This window comes from Actinia tenebrosa, unplaced genomic scaffold (assembly GCF_029948245.1).
Source record: "Actinia tenebrosa isolate PJP-AT-01 unplaced genomic scaffold, QUT_ActTen_1.0 PGA_scaffold9__36_contigs__length_13948895, whole genome shotgun sequence".
In the NCBI taxonomy this organism is placed as follows: Eukaryota; Metazoa; Cnidaria; class Anthozoa; order Actiniaria; family Actiniidae; genus Actinia; species Actinia tenebrosa.
Genome location: NW_028292586.1, coordinates 11,323,885 through 11,331,221, shown reverse-complemented (window position 1 = coordinate 11,331,221; position 7,337 = coordinate 11,323,885). Strand labels below are relative to the sequence as shown.

Genomic DNA, 7,337 nt, shown 5'->3' with positions numbered 1-7,337 from the left:
TGAAGAGTACTTGTAGCACTTGTTATAACCTTGGCCTTTGAAAGATTCTGGCTTTGGATCATTCTTGCTGATTCTTTTGCTAACTGTAGTAGCTTCTGCCAAGTCTTTGAGCTGTTTGGACAGGTCTGGGTCATCCCCAAATAAATACTCAGTGAATGGTACTGTGGGGAAACATAAATGCTTGTAGTCAGCATTAAGCTCAGGCTTTATGCTATCTCTTCTTTGCATTTAAGTCCAAAATTGAAAGCTCCAATTAGGGCTACAGCATCTGTGGCTGTTTTAATGAGGTTGGCAATATCTAGTGTCTCTGATGGTATCTTGTCCTGAACTTTCATCAATCTCATAAAATAAACCATAAGAAGAAACAAGATACGATCGGTAAACACTGAAAAGCGAGCGACTTTCCGTAGCCCGTTGGCAAGTTTACGAACACTTTTCCCTTTTCAAAGAATGCTTTGATGGAATCTTGTTGCTCTTGAAAAATATTTTCTATTTCAAACTGGTTCTTTACTTCTAAAAACGCTCTAGTCCGAAGATCTTCATCAAAAGAATATGCCATTTTGAAAACTAGGACGCATTGCTCGTTCACATTTGTTTTGATAGTGTTATCCAATGGAAGTTCATGTTAGAATGTGCATTTGCCTAAGCCAATCAGAATCTATTATATATAATCGCGCAATTTGCGGGGGGTCTAGAACAAGCTCTCTGGCGATGTTTCGCAGACGGTATTTACGAAGAAAATTCCGGATGTGACGCAGGCTACCGAACAAGAATCAAATTTGAAATAGGCGACTTGCATTAAGAAATCTCGTGACTTCTTGTATGGCAAACGCGCGCTATGTAAACAAACTTCAAGATGGCCGCCGTCGCACCGGAAGGCGACAAAAACAAGTATAACCACTTGCACGTAACTTTTTAGCTTTTTTCTACCAAACATTGGTATCTATGGAGTCTTCAAACATATTTTGTTTTTTTTTATTAGACTGAAAGAGAAATTTTTGCGGTAAGTTTTTCACCAAATCCAAAGCCTCTTCGTAAACATTTCTCTTTCAGATATGGACGCCACGCACGATTCTCGTTATGACAAGTGGAACAACACAGGTTAACCGTCAAGATCAGTATCGCTGCTCGCCTTATATCATGAGCAATTGTAAGCAATTTTTTTTTTTAATGATAGAAAACTAATTAGATTGATAAAACACTTCAAAATTTCTGTCTTCGTTCGTGTCTGTTCCTTCATATCATCATGGCGTGCTGGTGGCGTGTCGGGGGGTGGGATAGGATGCTGGGGGTGGGGGATGAGTCTTTTTTTCGAGGGCTGGCTTCTGTTTCTTCTCTTCTCTGGTCTTCTTCTTCTTCGTCTTTTCTTCTTTTCTTCGTCTCTCTTCCTTCTTCTATTTCTTCTTCTTCTTCTTCTTCCTCTCCCGTATTTTTCCTTTTTTCTGATTATTGAGGAAAATGTATAACAGTACCAATGGGTCTGTAGAACCTTTGCTGGCTTCTGCTATAAGGTTTCCATCTACCGTCTGATATATAAATTAGCATGTACCAGCTGTCAAGAAATGTCACTCTCTGGCCATATGATTAATATGTCTAGAGGGCGGAGCTAACTGAAGACGTCACAGAATATAATGTCTACGCATGCTCCATTTTATTGACTGCTGTTATTTTCAAACATCACAGGCAATATATATATTTCTATTAACTAGACATGCTTCATTTAGGTCTTCAAAGCAGTAAGCATAATTCCTAATGTTACATGATACAAACTTGCCGCTTTATCGTCATATTAGACTTTTTTAATGAAACGCGATCCGAATGGAGAACACAATTAACCTAAGCTAGAAGGTCTATTACCATGTGCGTGGCAATCGTCAAAGTCCGAGAATTTGAAGTGCCGTTAAGAGGTAGCGGAATTAGGAAATTAAAGCAACGTTAAAAATACGCTTAATCCCAGTGCAAAATTACCATTATCTAGAAACATTGGGCGGATTTATTGTTGATTTGGATTAGTGAAGTTCTGCACCTAAGGTAAACGGTTTTTCATTGTGATACGACGTGTGCAGGTGACACTGGATGTATAGCATTGTAGCATAGTATGATAACGTTACAATGATGAGTTCACAATGATATAACCTAAGGCAGTGGCTATTTTAAACTCGGTCGTCGAGACGCGTCGTAACTCATTTTTTCTTTTGATAACCTTAGCACACTAACAGTCAGCACCGGAGCAAGCTAGAAGGTTCGTGAATTACGATTACTTTCATATACTTACACCCATTTCAAAAAAATAGAACAAAATACTGACCATGATCGGTAATCACTCTGCTTTTTGCTTTTGGCTCGGACAACGATTTTTTTGGAATGGGTGTACGTGTATATATTGCTTTGATATAACTTAGATGGTACGGGAACCACACTACTTGCAGATTTAGCTTACAAGTATCGGGTCAATCATGATTCCAAGTAATTCACATGCAGCAGTTTGTAATTAAAGTACCGATAATCCTTTATAAAAAAAAAACTCAGAATATACAGTTTGGATAGTGAATAGTTGAGAATATTTCGTTAAATGAGGGTCGGGTCTTTAAGTTATGAAATTTTATATTTTCAATTTGTAAGTGACCATGGATAACATAAGAGATCATTTAGTTAATAAACAACTCTGCTCTGGTACTGTAATACAGCATTTTAAAAGCATCACCGTTTTAATCTCCCACATAAGGGTTCTTGCAAATTTGTTCTCAACTCAAAAAGAGTCCAGTGATCAGTTTTAAGAAGTGCCACAAAACAACTCAATAACTCCTTAAAATGATACTTCATAGCTATTAACATATTGGAAACATAAATCTTCATAACTTAAAGATACGATCCCAATGCAATCATCAGCTGTTCACTCTATAACTAATCTATTTCGAAGGTATTGTATATAGCGTGGTTTTCAATATGACATAAGCATAAGAACACGTCCTCACTATGACATAAGGCAAAATAAGCACAAGCATAAAAAGGAGATTGCTTTGATCCTTGTGCTTATGCTTATGATTGTGCTTATGTGCAGTGAGGACGTCAACAGAGAAGTGAATGGGCTTGATACGCTTATGTCTGTGTTTATGCTTATGCTTATGTCATTCGTGAAAACCACGCTTAAAGGGTTGTAGGCACTTAAAAAGAAAAGTAGATAACAAACCGTTATGGGGTGCAAATGAGCAAAATGCGCAAGCACTGTATGTATCTTGTGTATCTTGTGTACCCCTTGAAGCACGTCGGAGTGCTGCTCAATTTGGAGGACATAACAATAGATTTAGATATCATCGTGAGATTGAAATTGTTTTGTTTTGTCCTCAAAACAAGCTGCTTTGAGCTGCTTTGACATTACATGCAAGGGTCTATTTTCAAATTATCTATATTGTGTATTTGTGCGAGGAAAAAAAGTTTTATCGTTTTTATTCTTGGCTGTTATCTCCGTGCGCGTCCTACGCTTTCCTTACGTTCAAAGGTGAAAGCAATTGTTATGACAATACAGATTTTGATCGCTGCGTTCAGCTCAACCTAGTTGAACCTAGTTCAGTCGAACTGTCCATGCACCGAATTTAATTACATCAAAGAATGCCGCCTCATTATCACCTAATATCCATTGTTTTTAATGAGTTCAGTGCATGGAAAGTTCGACGTTTGCCCTAGGCCTAATTTTCCAAAGAATGTACATTTTGAATCTATAACGCTCTTGTGCGGAATAAAACTATTTTGATGCATTAAAATTCATCCTCCCGCATTCATACATGACAAGATATGTTTGACATTGTCTCCACTTTGGCATGTGGCTGAATAACGAGAAAGTTATTGTTCTTTTTTTATGTCAAAACATGTCTTCAGCAAAGTTCAAAAGTGCAGTATTATTCATGAAACTCGATATCTTATAAACAATCCGACGGAATACGGCTTAAAGAAGAAAGCTTAGGGACTATATATGCCCATGCATGCCAATTTTGTTATCTAATTATACAGCTTTTCATTAATCCCATATAGGTAACTGTCCAATTATTTTCTTCATCATATCCTTTTTGTAATCACTACCAAATCCTGCAGTCTGATTGGTTCAAAGGAGTGCGATTAATAATGGTAATTGAACTGAGTGGGGTGCAATTTGGTCTGAAATCAAACGCGCGATTACAAAATCGCACGACCGCGTAGCGGGATGTACACCAGCTTTCAAACACGTTCATCCACTGTTTTGTTGAGCGTTTAATGTTCTTGTTTTCAGCCACCGACTTCAGTTCTTCTATGTCATTATTTGAATAAATTAGTGGAAATCTTGAAATATCGTAGTTTGCGGCTTCATTTGCCGTTGTTGTTGTTGTTGTTTCATTTGTTTTGCTTTCGCTGGACTCAGGAGCGTGTGGAACTAGTTCAACATTGTTTGAAGGAAAATCGGCATAATTATCGTCAAAAGTGACACCAAAAGATGGAAATTCCCCTGCCAGAATTTTTTCAGCCTCAAGAGGGTCATTGTCATCATCAAGATACTGTTAGTAATTAAAATCATCCATATTTATTGAGAAAAGTGAGAATTTTTGCCACGAAATTTTTTTCAAATTTAACATTTTGAGTCTTTTCTCTCTTGCAATCTGATTGGTTGATTTAATCCAGTCATGAAATCGATTGGTTATTTTATTTTAGTGTTTCAATCTGATTAGCTGGAAAAAAGATGCGATTTAAAGTCAAAATAGTGCGATTCGTGAATAAATCACACTGCTGAGAACCAATCAGATTGCAGGATTTGCTAGTGATTTCAAAATTAGTACATTAAATTGATTATTCGGCACTCTTTATTACCTTTTATTTGTGTATGATTACAAAAAGGATATGATTAAGTGTTAATTGAACTTCGTGTCGTGCAATTTTGGTCTGAAATCAAACTTGCAATTACAAATCGCGCGTTTGATTTCAGACCAAATTGCACTCCACTCAGTTCAATTACCATCATTAATTAAACAGGTCTTTTTGATATGGGATTAATTAGGCAGCTATATAATTAATAGGTAATGGGATTTCATGCTCCCCAATCAAGAAATAATTAGACTCAAAAAATTCCTCTGACTGCCAAATTGGACTCGGCCTACGGCCTCGTCCAATTTTGGAAGCCCTCGGAAATTTCCTCGTCCAATTATTTCTTAATTGGACAGCATGGAGTCCTATTACATACAAATTTTTACAACACGCCAGGTTGACAGGTTTCTTAGTATAATGTTAGGAGAATACTATATATCTGAACAGTATACATGATCTATAGAAAAATAGCATGTAATAATAATAATGATAATAATAATAGTAATGATAATAATAATGATAATGATGATGATAACAACAATAATATGGTTAAGACTACTTGCCAGCTAAAGTTGATCTGACTAGGCGCGCAAAGCATGATTTCCTTTTTGAAAAAATAATCAATCCCATCAACCACCACACGCTTAATTCACTTGATATATATGCGACTTTCACTTTCAAATATACTTTCACTTTCAATTTATTTTAAACTTTCACTAAAGTGAAAGCATTCTGGAAATTTCCAAAGACTCAAGAGCAGCCAATGATGTGGAGGTTGAGGTCACACTTTATCAGGAAATCGAAAACGTTTCGTTTCATTCGAGAAGGGTTCATTTTTTAAATAATATCCATGAAAAATAACCTGGACGATGAATGTAAAGGTCTCTAGTCTCATCTGGAAAGCATATTAACGTAGAAACATCTTAAAGTCTAAACATCCCGGTATAATGACATTTCTAAGTGTATTTTCCTTGTCCGCCATTTTTGTTTCCCCTAGCTGCAAATCAAGAATTTGGACGCGTTAAGATGCATGGGATTGAATCCTTTTTCCAAAAAGTGGTTCGCGATTCGATTAGCTACTCGTTTTTCCTCAGATCACCTGGTAACAATTAGGTGAAGTACATATTTGGGAATGTAATACTTAGAATACTGCATATTCTTACATAAATGCTTAAGGTGACTCTCTACTTTTGGAAAACATGTATATATTTTTTTTAATTTCGATTTTCCGAATTGAAAATTAATGCTGAGCTTGTTTTCGAGATAATCAGTATTTAATGGAAGCCTTCGCGCGAGCTTTTGGAGCAAAAATTGCGCCACCAGAAGTGATTAGAAAAAAATTAAGATTCATAAGATAATAATGATTGCTCGAATAACGTCTAGTCAGTCATTCTACAATAATATGTGGATATTTTCGACAAAAAGACAAAGAAATACATTGTTTTGTTATATTCTGTAGTTTCGGTGCTCTTATAAAATAAGCTATTAAAAAATAGAGAGTCCCGTGCAAAATTTGAGGATTTTGCCCTGTTGACGCTCAAAACGCGTATGGTTCTTCAATAAAATCTTGTAGATTTTTCAGCAGTTTTTGAGCGCGAGCACATCGTGGGCTCAAATCGAACGTTCAAAAGTAGGCAGGAACCTTAAACAACAACCTGTACAGAAGTGGAAGCAGACGAAACAGCCCTAGGATCTCGATCAAGCCTTCTACTCTCGCCCTCTGAATCGCTCAATGCACTGGAAATCGCGTCCGAACAGGTCTTTAGTTGCTGGACCGATCGACCTTTTCTGCCTCCAGAACTAAATATTCCTCGGCAAAACTATCAGCAAGATTGAATTCAAAGTTTGGTTCCTCTTCTGGTTCCATTGTCGACCTTTATTGACAAAATAAATTCGCAAAATCACAGTCCTTACGATAAAATCCTACCGGCGAGTCTTGGTTTCAAAAACATTACGTCATCCATGTGTCTGTCCTCTTATTGATCATAGCTCTCAGCCAATCAGAATGTGTTATTTACGTGAGTTGTTGTAAAAAATAACATTGACTGTGATTTCAATATCAAATTGAACAAGGAAATTTATAGCTATATCACAAGGCGAAATTTCGCTAGCTTAAGAGCAATATTAAATGCGGCCAATAACGAACGGTATCAAAAGATGCCTACGACTGGAACCGAATGTTAGCGAAAGGAATAAAAATATTAAGGACTTAGGTCTACTCATGAACACGGATTTGCGAAAAGGTGGAATACAAGTCATTTACGAAAAGTTGGTCCATGCAAAGACACTCATTTAATACGAATTATTTACGAAAATCTGTTTGTGTAATTTGTCCATTAAAAAACTTTTACGGAAATTTGTTCATCTAAAGATATTCATTACGACTGATTGACGGAAAGTTGTTCTATGCGAAGATGCTTATGACACTTTACGAATTATCTACGAGAATCGCAAGTTGTTCTTTGAAAAGAAGCTCATGACAATAAAGGTGCTGACATACGGTGTAA

At 36.6% G+C, this 7,337-nt stretch overlaps 1 protein-coding gene across 1 annotated transcript in view; it reads left to right on the top strand.

The window, feature by feature from the left end:
* The first annotated feature begins 1,132 nt into the window (after positions 1–1,132).
* The window catches only part of LOC116304031 (high-affinity choline transporter 1), a 28,473-nt gene continuing 22,268 nt past the window's right edge, over positions 1,133–7,337 (top strand). Inside the window, exons 1-2 of the mRNA XM_089025206.1 lie at positions 1,133–1,150; positions 2,209–2,242. The gene's annotated coding sequence lies outside the window, so the exon portion shown is untranslated. The remainder of the gene's footprint in view (positions 1,151–2,208; positions 2,243–7,337) is intronic.